The sequence below is a fragment of the Microcaecilia unicolor genome, chromosome 1 (genome assembly GCF_901765095.1).
Source record: "Microcaecilia unicolor chromosome 1, aMicUni1.1, whole genome shotgun sequence".
Lineage (NCBI taxonomy): Eukaryota > Metazoa > Chordata > Amphibia > Gymnophiona > Siphonopidae > Microcaecilia > Microcaecilia unicolor.
This window is the reverse complement of record NC_044031.1, coordinates 365,128,280-365,152,865: the sequence shown is the minus strand read 5'-3', so window position 1 is coordinate 365,152,865 and position 24,586 is coordinate 365,128,280. Positions and strand designations below refer to the sequence as shown.

The 24,586-nt window shown below is 44.7% G+C and overlaps 7 non-coding genes across 7 annotated transcripts; all 7 read right to left on the bottom strand.

Annotated features, from left to right (window-relative positions):
• Positions 1 to 5,168: 5,168 nt before the first annotated feature.
• TRNAT-UGU lies at positions 5,169 to 5,241 on the bottom strand. The gene has a single exon. It is a non-coding gene; the product is annotated as a tRNA-Thr (tRNA).
• Positions 5,242 to 7,256: 2,015 nt separating this feature from the next.
• On the bottom strand, positions 7,257 to 7,329 carry TRNAT-UGU. The gene has a single exon. It is a non-coding gene; the product is annotated as a tRNA-Thr (tRNA).
• Positions 7,330 to 15,152: 7,823 nt separating this feature from the next.
• TRNAT-UGU lies at positions 15,153 to 15,225 on the bottom strand. Its single transcript has one exon. It is a non-coding gene; the product is annotated as a tRNA-Thr (tRNA).
• Positions 15,226 to 17,241: 2,016 nt separating this feature from the next.
• Positions 17,242 to 17,314, bottom strand: TRNAT-UGU. The gene has a single exon. It is a non-coding gene; the product is annotated as a tRNA-Thr (tRNA).
• A 2,015-nt stretch (positions 17,315 to 19,329) lies between these two features.
• TRNAT-UGU lies at positions 19,330 to 19,402 on the bottom strand. The gene has a single exon. It is a non-coding gene; the product is annotated as a tRNA-Thr (tRNA).
• Positions 19,403 to 21,418: 2,016 nt separating this feature from the next.
• On the bottom strand, positions 21,419 to 21,491 carry TRNAT-UGU. The gene has a single exon. It is a non-coding gene; the product is annotated as a tRNA-Thr (tRNA).
• Positions 21,492 to 23,508: 2,017 nt separating this feature from the next.
• TRNAT-UGU lies at positions 23,509 to 23,581 on the bottom strand. Its single transcript has one exon. It is a non-coding gene; the product is annotated as a tRNA-Thr (tRNA).
• Between the last annotated feature and the right edge of the window lie 1,005 nt (positions 23,582 to 24,586).

Below are 24,586 nucleotides of genomic sequence, written 5' to 3'. Positions count from 1 at the left end.
AGTCTATGGTCTGTGTCCCAGAAACACCAAAGAAAGACCACGATCAAGTAGAGAATTTGAGGTTCTTTGTTGATTTAGTCTTGAATTGATAAAGATTCTGAATGTTGGGCAAATAGCATGGACCATTCGGGTCTTTATCTGCCGTCACTTACTATGTTACCATGTCACTACGTATATAAGTACATAAGTACATAAGTAGTGCCATACTGGGAAAGACCAAAGGTCCATCTAGCCCAGCATCCTGTCACCGACAGTGGCCAATCCAGGTCAAGGGCACCTGGCACGCTCCCCAAACGTAAAAACATTCCAGACAAGTTATACCTAAAAATGCGGAATTTTTCCAAGTCCATTTAATAGCGGTCTATGGACTTGTCCTTTAGGAATCTATCTAACCCCTTTTTAAACTCCGTCAAGCTAACCGCCCGTACCACGTTCTCCGGCAATGAATTCCAGAGTCTAATTACACGTTGGGTGAAGAAAAATTTTCTCCGATTCGTTTTAAATTTACCACACTGTAGCTTCAACTCATGCCCTCTAGTCCTAGTATTTTTGGATAGCGTGAACAGTCGCTTCACATCCACCCGATCCATTCCACTCATTATTTTATACACTTCTATCATATCTCCCCTCAGCCGTCTCTTCTCCAAGCTGAAAAGCCCTAGCCTTCTCAGCCTCTCTTCATAGGAAAGTCGTCCCATCCCCACTATCATTTTCGTCGCCCTTCGCTGTACCTTTTCCAATTCTACTATATCTTTTTTGAGATACGGAGACCAGTACTGCACAATACTCCAGGTGCGGTCGCACCATGGAGCGATACAACGGCATTATAACATCCGCACACCTGGACTCCATACCCTTCCTAATAACACCCAACATTCTATTCGCTTTCCTAGCCGCAGCAGCACACTGAGCAGAAGGTTTCAGCGTATCATCGACGACGACACCCAGATCCCTTTCTTGATCCGTAACTCCTAACGCGGAACCTTGCAAGACGTAGCTATAATTCGGGTTCCTCTTACCCACATGCATCACTTTGCACTTGTCAACATTGAACTTCATCTGCCACTTGCACGCCCATTCTCCCAGTCTCGCAAGGTCCTCCTGTAATCGTTCACATTCCTCCTGCGACTTGACGACCCTGAATAATTTTGTGTCATCGGCGAATTTAATTACCTCACTAGTTATTCCCATCTCTAGGTCATTTATAAATACATTAAAAAGCAACGGACCCAGCACAGACCCCTGCGGGACCCCACTAACTACCCTCCTCCACTGAGAATACTGGCCACGCAATCCTACTCTCTGCTTCCTATCTTTCAACCAGTTCTTAATCCATAATAATACCCTACCTCCGATTCCATGACTCTGCAATTTCTTCAGGAGTCTTTCGTGCGGCACTTTGTCAAACGCCTTCTGAAAATCCAGATATACAATATCAACCGGCTCCCCATTGTCCACATGTTTGCTTACCCCCTCAAAAAAAATGCATTAGATTGGTGAGGCAAGACTTCCCTTCACTAAATCCGTGCTGACTTTGTCTCATCAGTCCATGTTTTTGTATATGCTCTGCAATTTTATTCTTAATAATAGCCTCCACCATCTTGCCCGGCACCGACGTCAGACTCACCGGTCTATAATTTCCCGGATCTCCTCTGGAACCTTTCTTAAAAATCGGAGTAACATTGGCTACCCTCCAGTCTTCCGGTATTACACTCGATTTTAGGGACAGATTGCATATTTCTAACAGTAGCTCCGCAAGTTCATTTTTTAGTTCTATTAATACTCTGGGATGAATACCATCAGGTCCCGGTGATTTACTACTCTTCAGCTTGCTGAACTGACCCATTACATCCTCCAAGGTTACAGAGAATTTGTTTAGTTTCTCCGACTCCCCCGCTTCAAATATTCTTTCCGGCACCGGTGTCCCCCCCAAATCCTCCTCGGTGAAGACCGAAGCAAAGAATTCATTTAATTTCTCCGCTACGGCTTTGTCCTCCTTGATCGCCCCTTTAACACCATTTTCATCCAGCGGCCCAACCGACTCTTTGGCCGGTTTCCTGCTTTTAATGTATCTAAAAAAGTTTTTACTATGTATTTTTGCTTCCAACGCTAATTTCTTCTCAAAGTCCTTTTTTGCCCTCCTTATCTCCGCTTTGCATTTGGCTTGGCATTCCTTATGATCTATCCTGTTACTTTCAGTTGGTTCTCTTCTCCACTTTCTGAAGGATTGTTTTTTGGCTCTAATGATTTCCTTTATCTTACTGTTTAGCCACGCCGGCTGACGTTTAGTCTTTTTTCCCTTTTTTCTAATACGTGGAATATATTTGTCCTGAACCTCCAGGATGGTGTTTTTAAACAGCATCCACGCCTGATGCAAGTTTTTTACTCTGCGAGCTGCTCCTTTCAGTCTTTTTTTCACCATTTTTCTCATTTTGTCGTAATCACCTTTTCTATAGTTAAACGCTAGCGTACTTGATTTCCTAGTTTCACTTCCTTCAATGCCAATATCAAAACCGATCATATTATGATCACTGTTATCAAGCGGCCCTCGTATCGTTACCCCCTGCACTAGATCATGAGCACCACTAAGGACTAAGTCTAGTATTTTTCCTTCTCTTGTCGGCTCCTGAACTAGCTGTTCCATGAAGCTGTCCTTGATTTCATCAAGAAATCTTATGTCCCTTACGTGTACAGATGTTACATTAACCCAGTCTATATGCGGGTAATTGAAATCCCCCATTATTATTGTGTTGCCCAGTTTGTTTGCGTCCCTGATTTCCTTTAACATTTCCGCATCCGTCTGTTCGTCCTGGCCAGGCGGACGGTAGTACACTCCTATCACTATCCTTTTCCCCTTTGCACATGGAATTTCAATCCACAGTGATTCCAAGGAGTGTTTTGCTTCCTGCAGAATTTTCAATCTATTTGATTCAAGGCTCTCGTTAATATACAATGCTACCCCTCCACCAATCCGATTCACCCTATCACTACGATATAATTTGTACCCCGGTATGACAGTGTCCCACTGGTTATCCTCCTTCCACCAGGTCTCAGAGATGCCTATTATATCTAATTTTTCATTTAGTGCAATATATTCTAACTCCCCCATCTTATTTCTTAGGCTCCTGGCATTCGCATATAGACATTTCAAACTATGTTTGTTGTTCCTAAGTACATCATGCTTAGTACTTGACAGTATTAACTGGCAATCTTTTGTCTGATTTTTATTGTTATTTAAAGATACCCGATCTACTACAATCTCTTTTGCAACCTCACTATCAGGATACTCTATCTTCCCTGTTATGGTGATATCTTTGAAAGATACCTTATCCCGAACCATGCTCTTTTGAGCGACTGTCGGCCTTCCCCCCCCACAGTATGTTACTGTGAAATGTCTTTCCCTCACATGAATGCCTCCCAGAGTCCTACCTACTGCCACAAAGGAATCTCAGGACTAATGTGGAGACCTACTTGTAATGCTCACACACTGTAGCTGATCTGATATACCCCATGTACACTTTTTAATGTGTTATTCCTAGCAGAATTCCAGGAAAGAATGTGCTGGGCATACTGAAGACTAACTGCCTGCTAGGCAGTGATGTTGCTGTGTATTGTGACCTCACCACTGCTCTATCCAAGACATTCAAGGCCACGGCCTCCTTTACATGTTTTGTTTCAGCTCTTCTCCTACCTTTTTTCTAACCCAGCTCTTCTCCTATCTTCTTTCTAACCTTCTTCTATAACTGTGTGAGATACCAGATTTTCCTTACCCTTTGTCGATCTCTCTTTCTTTTCTTCTCATAGAAAGCTATTAGCTTTTTCTTCTTCTTTGGTCTAAAGTTCTGGGTAGCAATCAATCACATTCGGAAAGGCAGAGAAGATGAGGGAATGAGACCGATGGCTTCTTCTAGGTAGGTGATCACGGCCCTTGCATGGTGGAAGAGTGAGGCAGCAAAATAGGAGGTCTAGCAGGCACATGAAAGTGCAGGGCACTTAAGATATCTGTATCTCCCAAACCAGTCACCATATCCCCATTTCTCCCTGTCCCCTCCATAACTGATTTCTATATCTTCTCCTACTCCCAGTATCTGAGTCTCCCCTCTGTATATCTCTCCATCTAAACCTTCAAAATGATCATCCCGCGTAATCAAAGAGCTGGTATGAACACAGAAAAAGATGGCATATTTCAACTCCAGAAGCGTACGCCCTGGCTGCCCCTTTATAATGTCTCCATTGTCATGAAAGGTACACGTGAATTGCCACTTTGTGCCCTATGAGGAAATGCAGAATTGTGAATGGTGTGTAGGAAGAAGGGTGTAATACGACTGAAAATTCACACTTCTCCCAGCACATTTAAGGGGTGCAGGAAGGGCTATTCTTTACTTGCAAAGATCTTTGAGATGGTAAAAAAAAAGCAAGATTTTCATACAGTAGACCCAAACACCAGTGGTAAAGAGGGGAATGAATTGCATGTCACCTTTCAGACTGTAGAAGTTTGAAAGGGAGAGGAGGGATGGAGAGACTACAAGCACTCAAATGGGAGAAATAGAGAGAACGAGAAAGACACTCATAAGAAAGGCATTCAGAATAACATGCAATTGGCCCTCCTCTTCACACTGACTGTGAAGTGAAGGCTTTGACAGAAGGCGGGCTGTGTGAGGGCAGATTAAGGGAAAAAGAGAAGAGAAGATTAATCCTAGAGCTTCTTCTGTGCTTGAGAGAGGTCTGTGCATGGTTTTTCTGTTAATAATTAGTTCCAGTATGTAGTGTACTTGTGAGCTGGTATCTGAATCACCTAGTGTTTTTCTCAGAGTTTTGTGTGAGCAAGTGATTTCCTTGTGAGCTCAGAGTCACAGGATATGACAAGTGTTTCTCTTCACAATCAGAGCAGAATAGAGTGAGGTCCAGTCCCTCCTAGAGATGAATAGAGTAGCAGCCCAGAAAAACCATAAAAGCTGCAAATATAATCATGAAGTCTATTCCTAACATGTCAAGTGAAAAGAGACAGATGAGGACTTCCTGTGTAGAAGAAGCTGCTGAGCTGGCTCATAGGCTGATGCCTAAGCCTTCTTGTGCAGCACTGCAAGGGTTGTGGGCAAAAGCCACGCTAGTCACAGTTCCTCACACTGGTTAAGGGAGAGAAAGAGAAGAGTGGCAAGGAAAATATTAGGCTCTGATGAGAATTGAACTCATGACCCCTGGTTTACAAGACCAGTGCTCTGACCACTGAGCTACAGAGCCTGTGGAGTATAGAGAGCTCCTGTAGCTGGAACATAAGGACAGACCTGGGCTGAAGTCTATGGTCTGTGTCCCAGAAACACCAAAGAAAGACCACGATCAAGTAGAGAATTTGAGGTTCTTTGTTGATTTAGTCTTGAATTGATAAAGATTCTGAATGTTGGGCAAATAGCATGGACCATTCGGGTCTTTATCTGCCGTCACTTACTATGTTACCATGTCACTACGTATGTTACTGTGAAATGTCTTTCCCTCACATGAATGCCTCCCAGAGTCCTACCTACTGCCACAAAGGAATCTCAGGACTAATGTGGAGACCTACTTGTAATGCTCACACACTGTAGCTGATCTGATATACCCCATGTACACTTTTTAATGTGTTATTCCTAGCAGAATTCCAGGAAAGAATGTGCTGGGCATACTGAAGACTAACTGCCTGCTAGGCAGTGATGTTGCTGTGTATTGTGACCTCACCACTGCTCTATCCAAGACATTCAAGGCCACGGCCTCCTTTACATGTTTTGTTTCAGCTCTTCTCCTACCTTTTTTCTAACCCAGCTCTTCTCCTATCTTCTTTCTAACCTTCTTCTATAACTGTGTGAGATACCAGATTTTCCTTACCCTTTGTCGATCTCTCTTTCTTTTCTTCTCATAGAAAGCTATTAGCTTTTTCTTCTTCTTTGGTCTAAAGTTCTGGGTAGCAATCAATCACATTCGGAAAGGCAGAGAAGATGAGGGAATGAGACCGATGGCTTCTTCTAGGTAGGTGATCACGGCCCTTGCATGGTGGAAGAGTGAGGCAGCAAAATAGGAGGTCTAGCAGGCACATGAAAGTGCAGGGCACTTAAGATATCTGTATCTCCCAAACCAGTCACCATATCCCCATTTCTCCCTGTCCCCTCCATAACTGATTTCTACATCTTCTCCTACTCCCAGTATCTGAGTCTCCCCTCTGTATATCTCTCCATCTAAACCTTCAAAATGATCATCCCGCGTAATCAAAGAGCTGGTATGAACACAGAAAAAGATGGCATATTTCAACTCCAGAAGCGTACGCCCTGGCTGCCCCTTTATAATGTCTCCATTGTCATGAAAGGTACACGTGAATTGCCACTTTGTGCCCTATGAGGAAATGCAGAATTGTGAATGGTGTGTAGGAAGAAGGGTGTAATACGACTGAAAATTCACACTTCTCCCAGCACATTTAAGGGGTACAGGAAGGGCTATTCTTTACTTGCAAAGATCTTTGAGATGGTAAAAAAAAGCAAGATTTTCATACAGTAGACCCAAACACCAGTGGTAAAGAGGGGAATGAATTGCATGTCACCTTTCAGACTGTAGAAGTTTGAAAGGGAGAGGAGGGATGGAGAGACTACAAGCACTCAAATGGGAGAAATAGAGAGAACGAGAAAGACACTCATAAGAAAGGCATTCAGAATAACATGCAATTGGCCCTCCTCTTCACACTGACTGTGAAGTGAAGGCTTTGACAGAAGGCGGGCTGTGTGAGGGCAGATTAAGGGAAAAAGAGAAGAGAAGATTAATCCTAGAGCTTCTTCTGTGCTTGAGAGAGGTCTGTGCATGGTTTTTCTGTTAATAATTAGTTCCAGTATGTAGTGTACTTGTGAGCTGGTATCTGAATCACCTAGTGTTTTTCTCAGAGTTTTGTGTGAGCAAGTGATTTCCTTGTGAGCTCAGAGTCACAGGATATGACAAGTGTTTCTCTTCACAATCAGAGCAGAATAGAGTGAGGTCCAGTCCCTCCTAGAGATGAATAGAGTAGCAGCCCAGAAAAACCATAAAAGCTGCAAATATAATCATGAAGTCTATTCCTAACATGTCAAGTGAAAAGAGACAGATGAGGACTTCCTGTGTAGAAGAAGCTGCTGAGCTGGCTCATAGGCTGATGCCTAAGCCTTCTTGTGCAGCACTGCAAGGGTTGTGGGCAAAAGCCACGCTAGTCACAGTTCCTCACACTGGTTAAGGGAGAGAAAGAGAAGAGTGGCAAGGAAAATATCAGGCTCTGATGAGAATTGAACTCATGACCCCTGGTTTACAAGACCAGTGCTCTGACCACTGAGCTACAGAGCCTGTGGAGTATAGAGAGTTCCGGTAGCTGGAACATAAGGACAGACCTGGGCTGAAGTCTATGGTCTGTGTCCCAGAAACACCAAAGAAAGACCACCATCAAGTAGAGAATTTTTTTTTTTATTTGCATGAAGTCTTTATTAACAAGGTAAACATAGAACAAGAGGAAAAAGAAGGTAACACCAAGCCACATTAGATCAATCCGCATTCAACGCAATTATGGAAGACCTAACAGCAACAGTCCTGTCATTGTTGTTCAACCTTTCATTTGTAAGCAAAAAAACACACTCCAAAATTTATAGAACATTTTTTATATACTTAACCAAGTCCCCCCCCCCTTCCCAACGCCACTCCCCCCCCCTCCCGGTTAGGTCCTCGCCTCCTCTAACAATGCTTAATCTCCCACATGCCTCACTGATTCATGGTCATGCTGGTGAAAGGGCCCCATATTAAGTGCCACCTTTGCTGTTGATTACGCCTTTCCGCCAGGAGCCTTTCCATTTCGCAAACATACCTCAGTTTACTAATCCACCTCGCTATTGGAGGGGTCAAGGGCTTCTTCCAAAAAGTTGCCACAATCACTCTAGCCGCACTTATAGCATGCCTCAGCAAGGTCTGGCGAGCCTGCGGGAGACCCGCCACCTTCGCAGAGAAAAGAAAAGTAGTTGGACTCCATGGGACCACGCATCCCAGCCAGTACTGCAGCCTGCTGTGCACTGATTTCCAGTAGGCCTGTATTTTCCTACAGGTCCACCAGATGTGTCCCATCGTGCCCTTAACCCCACAACCCCTCCAGCACAAACCCGTTGATGCGGGGTAGATGCGCTGGAGGCGCTCCGGCGTCAAATACCACCGGAACATCACCTTCACCGCATTCTCCCTAAAAGGAACATGTGAAGACACCCTCGCCGTAGCTCTCTCCAACCTCTCCCATACCCCCTCCTCCAAAGATATACCCAACTCCTTCTGCCAACTCTTCCTATGAAGAGTATAATTTGACTCCTTCAGATTAATGGTGCTATATAAGCGTGATATTAGGCCACTAGTCCTGGTAGATCCCTCACAAATTTCCTCCAAGGTGGTTTTGTTCCTGTTTACCACCTCTCTAACAGCTCGTGTTTTGAGGAAGTGTGACAATTGGCGATAGGCAAAATCGTCACCCTTCAAATTTGGAAAAGTCCCCACCACAGCACTGAACGGTATTAACTGATCACCTTCAAACAATTGACCCCACATTTTTAATCCTTCTTGGTGCCACTGCGTAAATACCCCCTTCTCTGTCCCAGGGTAAAATAGTGGATTAAAAGCTATAGGGGATAAGCGTGACAACGCACACTTCCTTTTGGGAAACAGGCTATCCCAGTAATGCAAGGTAACCTGGATAGAGGGACATAGTTCTTCCCCAAACGCCCGAAACTGATTGGGGAGCCACATCACTGCTCCCAGAGGTCTCTGACCTATAGAATGTTGCTCCAAATGTACCCATTGTCTGTCTGGATAGTCCTGAAACCATTCAATGGCTGCGCGTGCTTGAGCTGCTCTATAGTACCAACTCAAGTTAGGGACCCCCAAACCTCCCCTTCTCCTAGCCTGGTACAAGTACGCCCGCGACAAGCGCGGTCTTTTCCCCGCCCAAATAAATCGTACGATACGATCCTGTAAATCTGAGAGGTATTTTTTAGGCATCTTAATTGGGAGGGCCTGGAATAAATAAAGCAGCCGGGGCAAAACGTTCATTTTGACAACAGCTATTCTGCCGAACCAAGATAGTCCCAGGTCACCCCACCCTTCAAGGTCTGCCGTAATAACCTGTGCTAAACCCTTGTAATTTGCCGTAAAGAGGGCACCCAACTTTGCTGTCAAGTTTACACCCAGGTACCTAATCTGCTTAGGTGCCCATCTGAAAGCAAATGAGGATTTTAATGACTGCACTAACTCATCGGGGAGGGAAATATTCAGGGCCTCTGATTTTGTCATATTCACTTTGAAGCCGGACACTGCCGAATACTTATCAATCGCCTCTAACAAATTAGGGAATGTAACCTGGGGTCGAGTAACGAACAGAAGCACATCATCTGCAAAAAGTGCCATTTTGTGCTCTCTGCCCGCCACTGTAACCCCAGTAATATTTGGATCCGCTCGTATGGTGGAAGCGAAAGGCTCCATCGCCATGGCGAATAGCAAGGGGGATAATGGGCAACCCTGACGAGTTCCTCTATACAAGGTAAACATAGCTGAATTTGCCCCATTAACTCTCACACATGCTTTGGGTGAGTCATAAAAAGATTGGATCCAGTTGCGAAACTGGGGGCCTATCCCGAATGCCTCCAACACTTTATACATATATGGCCATTGGACCCTATCAAAGGCCTTTTCAGCGTCTAAACTAAGAAAACACATTGGCCTCTTCACCCTCCCAGCCAGGTACATTAGATCAACTACCCTTCGGGTATTATCCATAGCCTTCCTATATGGCACAAAGCCTACTTGATCAGGATGGATAATCGCCGGAAGCAATGGAGCCAATCGATTAGACAACACTTTAGCTAATATTTTTACGTCAGCATTCAGGACTGATATTGGGCGATAAGAGCCACACTCCGTGTGATCCTTATCCGGCTTGGGTAGGATGGCAATCCAAGCTTCCAGCATGGTAGGGGGCAACACCTCACCCCTTCCAATCTGGTTAAACAGGTCTGCCAACAGGGGCGCCAATTCCAAAGCAAATTTCTTATAAAATTCATTAGGGAAGCCATCCAACCCCGGAGATTTGCTGGACGGCAGATGCTGAATAGCTTTTTGTATCTCCAATGGCGTGACTGGCTTTTCCAGCTCTGTTCTTTGTTGAAATGTCAGAGATGAGAGATCACTCTCTGCCAAGTACTCATCTATGGCCTCCGGAGAAGGGTCTCCCCCTTGTGCGTACAAGGCTTGGTAGTATTCCCCAAACCTCTTACGTATGTTCTCAGATGTAGTGAGTATATTACCCTTACTATCCCTCACCCTGGTTACTGTACGATCTATTTTTTGTCTGCGTAATTTCATGGCAAGTCTGCGCCCAGCTTTATTGGTAAACTCATAAGTGCTACTTTTAATTCTGGATTGTAACAGACTTAGTTGCTCTGAGTAAATAGAGTCCAACTTAAGTCTCTCACCCCTCAGTTCTTCTAATACTGCTGGTGATCTCCCAACCTTATGCTGTGCTTCTAGGCGCTGTATGTTCCCCAGACAGCTCGCCACTTGAGCTCTACGGATTTTCGCTCTCTTACTTGCTAATTGTAAAAAATAACCTCTCGTGACTGCTTTCATTGCGTCCCATACCGTACTAAGGGGAGGCCCCGATTCCATGTTGAGCTCTAGATAGTCCTTCAAAACTCTCCTGCAACCCTCCACCACCTCTGCCTCTTGGAGCAAAGTCGTATTGAGCGTCCACCTTTTTTCCTTAACCTCTGCCCTGATAGATGACAAGGTCACCCAAACTGGGGCATGATCGGACAAGGTCATATTACCTATCCCTGTTATGGGGCCCCTCTCTACCAGCCCAATGTCCAGGAAGATGCAGTCAATACGGGAGTAAGAGTCGTGGGCTGATGAATAGCATGTATAATCCCGCTCCCCCCCATGGTTCACCCTCCACACATCCAACACACCCAAAGAGTATGCCATTGCTCCCAATGCAATTGACTCCCTACTGTCCCCAGAGCGGCAGACTCCCGACCTATTCAGTGCTGGGTCCATTACAGCATTAAAATCTCCACCCAAAATTAGGGGGCCCTGTACAAAAGTGGCAAGTGTGTTTTTCACCTTAGTGAAAAAGGCCCCTTGTTGTTCGTTTGGGGCGTACACAGAGGCCAGAGTTAGGTCTACTTGGTCAAGCACTATGTGCACAAACAAGAACCTTCCCCCGGGATCCCGTTTAATCTGCTTTATCTGCGCCGCCACCGATGCATGTAGCATCACCGCCACCCCTCTCTTTGACCCTTCAGCAGAGGATGCAAAAAGAATGAGTGGATAACTGGGGTGAGAGAGGAGCTTTTCATGCTTACGGCGAAGGTGCGTTTCCTGCAATAAAACTATTTGCGGCTTTAGGTGCATCAGCTCCTTAAAAAATTTTTGCCGTTTCTGAGGCATATTCAGGCCCCTGACATTGTAGGACATAATCTTTAAATCAGCACTCATGTGTATTTAATATTAAGGTCCACCGCATTTCCTGCCGGTGAATCCATCCCACATCATAGAGGCAAACCCCCTTTTTCAAACAATAGGCAGGACCTAACCTTCCCTCCCATCTCCCCCCCTGTGCCCCTCCCTCCCACCCCTTATCTCCCTTCCCCCACACTGAAACACCAACCAGAGGACACAATTCCCCTGAATGGGAATGAAGAAAGCAACCCATCAATTCCTGACAGCCCAGCCCCCGCCCCCCCGACCCCACCTTCTTCCATCCTGTAACTCCCCAGTCCATAACATAACACCTCATAGCTCACCACATTCGGCCCCAAGTCACTCTTATATATATTCCCTCCCTCCCTCCACCCTCTGTTCCCTCCCCTCAAAACATTCCCCAGAACCTTCTTACAGCCCACTACTCATACCCCAAAGCCCAGGCTTCTGGCAAGGCCTTGCCCAACACAGTAAAACAATCAAGACTCCCCGGTAGAATTCCGGTTCCCTTATTACTGTCCAAAAACTCGCAAAGTCTCAACTCAAGCTTGTCCCCTGAATTAACAGTTCCATCAAACCTTCCTTGAGGTAGATCAGGTCTCCTCTGCTCCTCCACGTCTTTTCGAGTTGCGCCGGTTAACAGAATCAGGGACCCGCTTCCATCCTTGCAGCTTTGCCTTTGTGGCTGGCGCCATTGTCCCCTGCGGCACGCTCGACGAGACCAGGCCCGCTTCAAGAAGGGTCCCCCATACCTCTTTCAGCGACTGAGCTCTATGCTTAACTCCTTGCAGTGTGTATAAGAGCGAGAAGGGAAACCCCCATCTATAGGGGATATGTTCTTTGGCTAATATTTCCAGGGCCGGCTTCATAAGCCGTCTTTGTTGCAACGTGAATTGTGAAAGATCCTGGTATACTGATATTTTAGCTTCAGCATATTCAAGGTCCTGCGCCTTCCGCGCTAAGTTAAAGATCTTCTCTTTCACCTCATACTTATGGAATCTTGTGATGATATCCCGCACTTTATTGTCCTGCCGTTTGCCAAGTGCTCTATGTGCCCTGTCCAGAACAATCTCCACTGCTCCATCCTCCGGGCCCAATAATGCCACACACAGGGTTCTCACAATCTGTGGAACATCCTCGATCTCGCTTTCGGGCACCCCTCTAAACCTTAGATTGTTTCTCCTGCTTCTGTTTTCTAGGTCGTCAATTTTGTACTCCAGCTCGGCATTTTTCTTTGCCAAATCTTGAAAATGTATCTCGTGGGCATTCAGGGTTTCGGCATGCTCATCCATTCTTGTTTCAACATCCTCTACCCTGCCCCCTAACTCTCGCAAGTCCGTGCTTAGCGCTTCCATGCGGTCGAGAATCTCGTCCTTCGAGCCCTTAATATCCTCTTGTATTTTCGACAAAAGCTGGCGAAGCTCAACTGAAACGCCTTTTTTTTTGTTAGGAGGCTGCCGCGATTCGGCCAGGGATAGCGCTGAATCCGAGTCTGACGGAGACACGTGCGCCGCAGATTCATGGCGCTTAGACGCCCGGCTAGGCCCACCTCCCGTTAGCCGCTCTGCTTCTTTATTTCGCACCGCAGCTGATTTACTCATTGTTGCTGGCGCTGTGCTGATCTCGTCTCTCGTTTTCCGGTCTAGTACGGACCCTGGGGCCGCCTGTAAATGCTTTTTGAAGTCCGAGGAGGGGGGAGCTCAAGAACTAGGCTGCCATTCTGTAAGATGACGTCACTTCCTTCCAAGTAGAGAATTTGAGGTTCTTTGTTGATTTAGTCTTGAATTGATAAAGGTTCTGAATGTTGGGCAAATAGCATGGACCATTCGGGTCTTTATCTGCCGTCACTTACTATGTTACCATGTCACTACGTATGTTACTGTGAAATGTCTTTCCCTCACATGAATGCCTCCCAGAGTCCTACCTACTGCCACAAAGGAATCTCAGGACTAATGTGGAGACCTACTTGTAATGCTCACACACTGTAGCTGATCTGATATACCCCATGTACACTTTTTAATGTGTTATTCCTAGCAGAATTCCAGGAAAGAATGTGCTGGGCATACTGAAGACTAACTGCCTGCTAGGCAGTGATGTTGCTGTGTATTGTGACCTCACCACTGCTCTATCCAAGACATTCAAGGCCACGGCCTCCTTTACATGTTTTGTTTCAGCTCTTCTCCTACCTTTTTTCTAACCCAGCTCTTCTCCTATCTTCTTTCTAACCTTCTTCTATAACTGTGTGAGATACCAGATTTTCCTTACCCTTTGTCGATCTCTCTTTCTTTTCTTCTCATAGAAAGCTATTAGCTTTTTCTTCTTCTTTGGTCTAAAGTTCTGGGTAGCAATCAATCACATTCGGAAAGGCAGAGAAGATGAGGGAATGAGACCGATGGCTTCTTCTAGGTAGGTGATCACGGCCCTTGCATGGTGGAAGAGTGAGGCAGCAAAATAGGAGGTCTAGCAGGCACATGAAAGTGCAGGGCACTTAAGATATCTGTATCTCCCAAACCAGTCACCATATCCCCATTTCTCCCTGTCCCCTCCATAACTGATTTCTATATCTTCTCCTACTCCCAGTATCTGAGTCTCCCCTCTGTATATCTCTCCATCTAAACCTTCAAAATGATCATCCCGCGTAATCAAAGAGCTGGTATGAACACAGAAAAAGATGGCATATTTCAACTCCAGAAGCGTACGCCCTGGCTGCCCCTTTATAATGTCTCCATTGTCATGAAAGGTACACGTGAATTGCCACTTTGTGCCCTATGAGGAAATGCAGAATTGTGAATGGTGTGTAGGAAGAAGGGTGTAATACGACTGAAAATTCACACTTCTCCCAGCACATTTAAGGGGTACAGGAAGGGCTATTCTTTACTTGCAAAGATCTTTGAGATGGTAAAAAAAAGCAAGATTTTCATACAGTAGACCCAAACACCAGTGGTAAAGAGGGGAATGAATTGCATGTCACCTTTCAGACTGTAGAAGTTTGAAAGGGAGAGGAGGGATGGAGAGACTACAAGCACTCAAATGGGAGAAATAGAGAGAACGAGAAAGACACTCATAAGAAAGGCATTCAGAATAACATGCAATTGGCCCTCCTCTTCACACTGACTGTGAAGTGAAGGCTTTGACAGAAGGCGGGCTGTGTGAGGGCAGATTAAGGGAAAAAGAGAAGAGAAGATTAATCCTAGAGCTTCTTCTGTGCTTGAGAGAGGTCTGTGCATGGTTTTTCTGTTAATAATTAGTTCCAGTATGTAGTGTACTTGTGAGCTGGTATCTGAATCACCTAGTGTTTTTCTCAGAGTTTTGTGTGAGCAAGTGATTTCCTTGTGAGCTCAGAGTCACAGGATATGACAAGTGTTTCTCTTCACAATCAGAGCAGAATAGAGTGAGGTCCAGTCCCTCCTAGAGATGAATAGAGTAGCAGCCCAGAAAAACCATAAAAGCTGCAAATATAATCATGAAGTCTATTCCTAACATGTCAAGTGAAAAGAGACAGATGAGGACTTCCTGTGTAGAAGAAGCTGCTGAGCTGGCTCATAGGCTGATGCCTAAGCCTTCTTGTGCAGCACTGCAAGGGTTGTGGGCAAAAGCCACGATAGTCACAGTTCCTCACACTGGTTAAGGGAGAGAAAGAGAAGAGTGGCAAGGAAAATATTAGGCTCTGATGAGAATTGAACTCATGACCCCTGGTTTACAAGACCAGTGCTCTGACCACTGAGCTACAGAGCCTGTGGAGTATAGAGAGCTCCGGTAGCTGGAACATAAGGACAGACCTGGGCTGAAGTCTATGGTCTGTGTCCCAGAAACACCAAAGAAAGACCACGATCAAGTAGAGAATTTGAGGTTCTTTGTTGATTTAGTCTTGAATTGATAAAGATTCTGAATGTTGGGCAAATAGCATGGACCATTCGGGTCTTTATCTGCCGTCACTTACTATGTTACCATGTCACTACGTATGTTACTGTGAAATGTCTTTCCCTCACATGAATGCCTCTCAGAGTCCTACCTACTGCCACAAAGGAATCTCAGGACTAATGTGGAGACCTACTTGTAATGCTCACACACTGTAGCTGATCTGATATACCCCATGTACACTTTTTAATGTGTTATTCCTAGCAGAATTCCAGGAAAGAATGTGCTGGGCATACTGAAGACTAACTGCCTGCTAGGCAGTGATGTTGCTGTGTATTGTGACCTCACCACTGCTCTATCCAAGACATTCAAGGCCACGGCCTCCTTTACATGTTTTGTTTCAGCTCTTCTCCTACCTTTTTTCTAACCCAGCTCTTCTCCTATCTTCTTTCTAACCTTCTTCTATAACTGTGTGAGATACCAGATTTTCCTTACCCTTTGTCGATCTCTCTTTCTTTTCTTCTCATAGAAAGCTATTAGCTTTTTCTTCTTCTTTGGTCTAAAGTTCTGGGTAGCAATCAATCACATTCGGAAAGGCAGAGAAGATGAGGGAATGAGACCGATGGCTTCTTCTAGGTAGGTGATCACGGCCCTTGCATGGTGGAAGAGTGAGGCAGCAAAATAGGAGGTCTAGCAGGCACATGAAAGTGCAGGGCACTTAAGATATCTGTATCTCCCAAACCAGTCACCATATCCCCATTTCTCCCTGTCCCCTCCATAACTGATTTCTATATCTTCTCCTACTCCCAGTATCTGAGTCTCCCCTCTGTATATCTCTCCATCTAAACCTTCAAAATGATCATCCCGCGTAATCAAAGAGCTGGTATGAACACAGAAAAAGATGGCATATTTCAACTCCAGAAGCGTACGCCCTGGCTGCCCCTTTATAATGTCTCCATTGTCATGAAAGGTACACGTGAATTGCCACTTTGTGCCCTATGAGGAAATGCAGAATTGTGAATGGTGTGTAGGAAGAAGGGTGTAATACGACTGAAAATTCACACTTCTCCCAGCACATTTAAGGGGTGCAGGAAGGGCTATTCTTTACTTGCAAAGATCTTTGAGATGGGAAAAAAAAAGCAAGATTTTCATACAGTAGACCCAAACACCAGTGGTAAAGAGGGGAATGAATTGCATGTCACCTTTCAGACTGTAGAAGTTTGAAAGGGAGAGGAGGGATGGAGAGACTACAAGCACTCAAATGGGAGAAATAGAGAGAACGAGAAAGACACTCATAAGAAAGGCATTCAGAATAACATGCAATTGGCCCTCCTCTTCACACTGACTGTGAAGTGAAGGCTTTGACAGAAGGCGGGCTGTGTGAGGGCAGATTAAGGGAAAAAGAGAAGAGAAGATTAATCCTAGAGCTTCTTCTGTGCTTGAGAGAGGTCTGTGCATGGTTTTTCTGTTAATAATTAGTTCCAGTATGTAGTGTACTTGTGAGCTGGTATCTGAATCACCTAGTGTTTTTCTCAGAGTTTTGTGTGAGCAAGTGATTTCCTTGTGAGCTCAGAGTCACAGGATATGACAAGTGTTTCTCTTCACAATCAGAGCAGAATAGAGTGAGGTCCAGTCCCTCCTAGAGATGAATAGAGTAGCAGCCCAGAAAAACCATAAAAGCTGCAAATATAATCATGAAGTCTATTCCTAACATGTCAAGTGAAAAGAGACAGATGAGGACTTCCTGTGTAGAAGAAGCTGCTGAGCTGGCTCATAGGCTGATGCCTAAGCCTTCTTGTGCAGCACTGCAAGGGTTGTGGGCAAAAGCCACGCTAGTCACAGTTCCTCACACTGGTTAAGGGAGAGAAAGAGAAGAGTGGCAAGGAAAATATTAGGCTCTGATGAGAATTGAACTCATGACCCCTGGTTTACAAGACCAGTGCTCTGACCACTGAGCTACAGAGCCTGTGGAGTATAGAGAGTTCCGGTAGCTGGAACATAAGGACAGACCTGGGCTGAAGTCTATGGTCTGTGTCCCAGAAACACCAAAGAAAGACCACGATCAAGTAGAGAATTTGAGGTTCTTTGTTGATTTAGTCTTGAATTGATAAAGATTCTGAATGTTGGGCAAATAGCATGGACCATTCGGGTCTTTATCTGCCGTCACTTACTATGTTACCATGTCACTACGTATGTTACTGTGAAATGTCTTTCCCTCACATGAATGCCTCCAGAGTCCTACCTACTGCCACAAAGGAATCTCAGGACTAATGTGGAGACCTACTTGTAATGCTCACACACTGTAGCTGATCTGATATACCCCATGTACACTTTTTAATGTGTTATTCCTAGCAGAATTCCAGGAAAGAATGTGCTGGGCATACTGAAGACTAACTGCCTGCTAGGCAGTGATGTTGCTGTGTATTGTGACCTCACCACTGCTCTATCCAAGACATTCAAGGCCACGGCCTCCTTTACATGTTTTGTTTCAGCTCTTCTCCTACCTTTTTTCTAACCCAGCTCTTCTCCTATCTTCTTTCTAACCTTCTTCTATAACTGTGTGAGATACCAGATTTTCCTTACCCTTTGTCGATCTCTCTTTCTTTTCTTCTCATAGAAAGCTATTAGCTTTTTCTTCTTCTTTGGTCTAAAGTTCTGGGTAGCAATCAATCACATTCGGAAAGGCAGAGAAGATGAGGGAATGAGACCGATGGCTTCTTCTAGGTAGGTGATCACGGCCCTTGCATGGTGGAAGAGTGAGGCAGCAAAATAGGAGGTCTAGCAGGCACATGAAAGTGCAGGGCACTTAAGATATCTGTATCTCCCAAACCAGTCACCATATCCCCATTTCTCCCTGTCCCCTCCATAACTGATTTCTATATCTTCTCCTACTCCCAGTATCTGAGTCTCCCCTCTGTATATCTCTCCATCTAAACCTTCAAAATGATCATCCCGCGTAATCAAAGAGCTGGTATGAACACAGAAAAAGATGGCATATTTCAACTCCAGAAGCGTACGCCCTGGCTGCCCCTTTATAATGTCTCCATTGTCATGAAAGGTACACGTGAATTGCCACTTTGTGCCCTATGAGGAAATGCAGAATTGTGAATGGTGTGTAGGAAGAAGGGTGTAATACGACTGAAAATTCACACTTCTCCCAGCACATTTAAGGGGTGCAGGAAGGGCTATTCTTTACTTGCAAAGATCTTTGAGATGGGAAAAAAAAAGCAAGATTTTCATACAGTAGACCCAAACACCAGTGGTAAAGAGGGGAATGAATTGCATGTCACCTTTCAGACTGTAGAAGTTTGAAAGGGAGAGGAGGGATGGAGAGACTACAAGCACTCAAATGGGAGAAATAGAGAGAACGAGAAAGACACTCATAAGAAAGGCATTCAGAATAACATGCAATTGGCCCTCCTCTTCACACTGACTGTGAAGTGAAGGCTTTGACAGAAGGCGGGCTGTGTGAGGGCAGATTAAGGGAAAAAGAGAAGAGAAGATTAATCCTAGAGCTTCTTCTGTGCTTGAGAGAGGTCTGTGCATGGTTTTTCTGTTAATAATTAGTTCCAGTATGTAGTGTACTTGTGAGCTGGTATCTGAATCACCTAGTGTTTTTCTCAGAGTTTTGTGTGAGCAAGTGATTTCCTTGTGAGCTCAGAGTCACAGGATATGACAAGTGTTTCTCTTCACAATCAGAGCAGAATAGAGTGAGGTCCAGTCCCTCCTAGAGATGAATAGAGTAGCAGCCCAGAAAAACCATAAAAGCTGCAAATATAATCATGAAGTCTATTCCTAACATGTCAAGTGAAAAGAGACAGATGAGGACTTCCTGTGTAGAAGAAGCTGCTGAGCTGGCTCATAGGCTGATGCCTAAGCCTTCTTGTGCAGCACTGCAAGGGTTGTGGGCAAAAGCCACGCTAGTCACAGTTCCTCACACTGGTTAAGGGAGAGAAAGAGAAGAGTGGCAAGGAAAATATTAGGCTCTGATGAGAATTGAACTCATGACCCCTGGTTTACAAGACCAGTGCTCTGACCACTGAGCTACAGAGCCTGTGGAGTATAGAAAGCTCCGGTAGCTGGAACATAAGGACAGACCTGGGCTGAAGTCTATGGTCTGTGTCCCAGAAACACCAAAGAAAGACCACGATCAAGTAGAGAATTTGAGGTTCTTTGTTGAGTTAGTCTTGAATTGATAAAGATTCTGAATGTTGGGCAAATAGCATGGACCATTCGGGTCTTTATCTGCCGTCACTTACTATGTTACCATGTCACTACGTATGTTACTGTGAAATGTCTTTCCCTCACATGAATGCCTCTCAGAGTCCTACCTACTGCCACAAAGGAATCTCAGGACTAATGTGGAGACCTACTTGTAATGCTCACACACTGTAGCTGATCTGATATACCCCATGTACACTTTTTAATGTGTTATTCCTAGCAGAATTCCAGGAAAGAATGTGCTGGGCATACTGAAGACTAACTGCCTGCTAGGCAGTGATGTTGCTGTGTATTGTGACCTCACCACTGCTCTATCCAAGACATTCAAGGCCACGGCCTCCTTTACATGTTTTGTTTCAGCTCTTCTCCTACCTTTTTTCTAACCCAGCTCTTCTCCTATCTTCTTTCTAACCTTCTTCTATAACTGTGTGAGATACCAGATTTTCCTTACCCTTTGTCGATCTCTCTTTCTTTTCTTCTCATAGAAAGCTATTAGCTTTTTCTTCTTCTTTGGTCTAAAGTTCTGGGTAGCAATCAATCACATTCGGAAAGGCAGAGAAGATGAGGGAATGAGACCGATGGCTTCTTCTAGGTAGGTGATCACGGCCCTTGCATGGTGGAAGAGTGAGGCAGCAAAATAGGAGGTCTAGCAGGCACATGAAAGTGCAGGGCACTTAAGATATCTGTATCTCCCAAACCAGTCACCATATCCCCATTTCTCCCTGTCCCCTCCATAACTGATTTCTATATCTTCTCCTACTCCCAGTATCTGAGTCTCCCCTCTGTATATCTCTCCATCTAAACCTTCAAAATGATCATCCCGCGTAATCAAAGAGCTGGTATGAACACAGAAAAAGATGGCATATTTCAACTCCAGAAGCGTACGCCCTGGCTGCCCCTTTATAATGTCTCCATTGTCATGAAAGGTACACGTGAATTGCCACTTTGTGCCCTATGAGGAAATGCAGAATTGTGAATGGTGTGTAGGAAGAAGGGTGTAATACGACTGAAAATTCACACTTCTCCCAGCACATTTAAGGGGTGCAGGAAGGGCTATTCTTTACTTGCAAAGATCTTTGAGATGGTAAAAAAAAAGCAAGATTTTCATACAGTAGACCCAAACACCAGTGGTAAAGAGGGGAATGAATTGCATGTCACCTTTCAGACTGTAGAAGTTTGAAAGGGAGAGGAGGGATGGAGAGACTACAAGCACTCAAATGGGAGAAATAGAGAGAACGAGAAAGACACTCATAAGAAAGGCATTCAGAATAACATGCAATTGGCCCTCCTCTTCACACTGACTGTGAAGTGAAGGCTTTGACAGAAGGCGGGCTGTGTGAGGGCAGATTAAGGGAAAAAGAGAAGAGAAGATTAATCCTAGAGCTTCTTCTGTGCTTGAGAGAGGTCTGTGCATGGTTTTTCTGTTAATAATTAGTTCCAGTATGTAGTGTACTTGTGAGCTGGTATCTGAATCACCTAGTGTTTTTCTCAGAGTTTTGTGTGAGCAAGTGATTTCCTTGTGAGCTCAGAGTCACAGGATATGACAAGTGTTTCTCTTCACAATCAGAGCAGAATAGAGTGAGGTCCAGTCCCTCCTAGAGATGAATAGAGTAGCAGCCCAGAAAAACCATAAAAGCTGCAAATATAATCATGAAGTCTATTCCTAACATGTCAAGTGAAAAGAGACAGATGAGGACTTCCTGTGTAGAAGAAGCTGCTGAGCTGGCTCATAGGCTGATGCCTAAGCCTTCTTGTGCAGCACTGCAAGGGTTGTGGGCAAAAGCCACGCTAGTCACAGTTCCTCACACTGGTTAAGGGAGAGAAAGAGAAGAGTGGCAAGGAAAATATTAGGCTCTGATGAGAATTGAACTCATGACCCCTGGTTTACAAGACCAGTGCTCTGACCACTGAGCTACAGAGCCTGTGGAGTATAGAGAGCTTCCGGTAGCTGGAACATAAGGACAGACCTGGGCTGAAGTCTATGGTCTGTGTCCCAGAAACACCAAAGAAAGACCACGATCAAGTAGAGAATTTGAGGTTCTTTGTTGATTTAGTCTTGAATTGATAAAGATTCTGAATGTTGGGCAAATAGCATGGACCATTCGGGTCTTTATCTGCCGTCACTTACTATGTTACCATGTCACTACGTATGTTACTGTGAAATGTCTTTCCCTCACATGAATGCCTCTCAGAGTCCTACCTACTGCCACAAAGGAATCTCAGGACTAATGTGGAGACCTACTTGTAATGCTCACACACTGTAGCTGATCTGATATACCCCATGTACACTTTTTAATGTGTTATTCCTAGCAGAATTCCAGGAAAGAATGTGCTGGGCATACTGAAGACTAACTGCCTGCTAGGCAGTGATGTTGCTGTGTATTGTGACCTCACCACTGCTCTATCCAAGACATTCAAGGCCACGGCCTCCTTTACATGTTTTGTTTCAGCTCTTCTCCTACCTTTTTTCTAACCCAGCTCTTCTCCTATCTTCTTTCTAACCTTCTTCTATAACTGTGTGAGATACCAGATTTTCCTTACCCTTTGTCGATCTCTCTTTCTTTTCTTCTCATAGAAAGCTATTAGCTTTTTCTTCTTCTTTGGTCTAAAGTTCTGGGTAGCAATCAATCACATTCGGAAAGGCAGAGAAGATGAGGGAATGAGACCGATGGCTTCTTCTAGGTAGGTGATCACGGCCCTTGCATGGTGGAAGAGTGAAGCAGCAAAATAGGAGGTCTAGCAGGCACATGAAAGTGCAGGGCACTTAAGATATCTGTATCTCCCAAACCAGTCACCATATCCCCATTTCTCCCTGTCCCCTCCATAACTGATTTCTATATCTTCTCCTACTCCCAGTATCTGAGTCTCCCCTCTGTATATCTCTCCATCTAAACCTTCAAAATGATCATCCCGCGTAATCAAAGAGCTGGTATGAACACAGAAAAAGATGGCATATTTCAACTCCAGAAGCGTACGCCCTGGCTGCCCCTTTATAATGTCTCCATTGTCATGAAAGGTACACGTGAATTGCCACTTTGTGCCCTATGAGGAAATGCAGAATTGTGAATGGTGTGTAGGAAGAAGGGTGTAATACGACTGAAAATTCACACTTCTCCCAGCACATTTAAGGGGTGCAGGAAGGGCTATTCTTTACTTGCAAAGATCTTTGAGATGGTAAAAAAAAAGCAAGATTTTCATACAGTAGACCCAAACACCAGTGGTAAAGAGGGGAATGAATTGCATGTCACCTTTCAGACTGTAGAAGTTTGAAAGGGAGAGGAGGGATGGAGAGACTACAAGCACTCAAATGGGAGAAATAGAGAGAACGAGAAAGACACTCATAAGAAAGGCATTCAGAATAACATGCAATTGGCCCTCCTCTTCACACTGACTGTGAAGTGAAGGCTTTGACAGAAGGCGGGCTGTGTGAGGGCAGATTAAGGGAAAAAGAGAAGAGAAGATTAATCCTAGAGCTTCTTCTGTGCTTGAGAGAGGTCTGTGCATGGTTTTTCTGTTAATAATTAGTTCCAGTATGTAGTGTACTTGTGAGCTGGTATCTGAATCACCTAGTGTTTTTCTCAGAGTTTTGTGTGAGCAAGTGATTTCCTTGTGAGCTCAGAGTCACAGGATATGACAAGTGTTTCTCTTCACAATCAGAGCAGAATAGAGTGAGGTCCAGTCCCTCCTAGAGATGAATAGAGTAGCAGCCCAGAAAAACCATAAAAGCTGCAAATATAATCATGAAGTCTATTCCTAACATGTCAAGTGAAAAGAGACAGATGAGGACTTCCTGTGTAGAAGAAGCTGCTGAGCTGGCTCATAGGCTGATGCCTAAGCCTTCTTGTGCAGCACTGCAAGGGTTGTGGGCAAAAGCCACGATAGTCACAGTTCCTCACACTGGTTAAGGGAGAGAAAGAGAAGAGTGGCAAGGAAAATATTAGGCTCTGATGAGAATTGAACTCATGACCCCTGGTTTACAAGACCAGTGCTCTGACCACTGAGCTACAGAGCCTGTGGAGTATAGAGAGCTCCGGTAGCTGGAACATAAGGACAGACCTGGGCTGAAGTCTATGGTCTGTGTCCCAGAAACACCAAAGAAAGACCACGATCAAGTAGAGAATTTGAGGTTCTTTGTTGATTTAGTCTTGAATTGATAAAGATTCTGAATGTTGGGCAAATAGCATGGACCATTCGGGTCTTTATCTGCCGTCACTTACTATGTTACCATGTCACTACGTATGTTACTGTGAAATGTCTTTCCCTCACATGAATGCCTCTCAGAGTCCTACCTACTGCCACAAAGGAATCTCAGGACTAATGTGGAGACCTACTTGTAATGCTCACACACTGTAGCTGATCTGATATACCCCATGTACACTTTTTAATGTGTTATTCCTAGCAGAATTCCAGGAAAGAATGTGCTGGGCATACTGAAGACTAACTGCCTGCTAGGCAGTGATGTTGCTGTGTATTGTGACCTCACCACTGCTCTATCCAAGACATTCAAGGCCACGGCCTCCTTTACATGTTTTGTTTCAGCTCTTCTCCTACCTTTTTTCTAACCCAGCTCTTCTCCTATCTTCTTTCTAACCTTCTTCTATAACTGTGTGAGATACCAGATTTTCCTTACCCTTTGTCGATCTCTCTTTCTTTTCTTCTCATAGAAAGCTATTAGCTTTTTCTTCTTCTTTGGTCTAAAGTTCTGGGTAGCAATCAATCACATTCGGAAAGGCAGAGAAGATGAGGGAATGAGACCGATGGCTTCTTCTAGGTAGGTGATCACGGCCCTTGCATGGTGGAAGATTGAGGCAGCAAAATAGGAGGTCTAGCAGGCACATGAAAGTGCAGGGCACTTAAGATATCTGTATCTCCCAAACCAGTCACCATATCCCCATTTCTCCCTGTCCCCTCCATAACTGATTTCTACATCTTCTCCTACTCCCTGTATCTGAGTCTCCGCTCTGTATAGCGGCGGGGTCACAAGTAAAGCTATTTTTGGCACTTTGAGTCAGTGAGT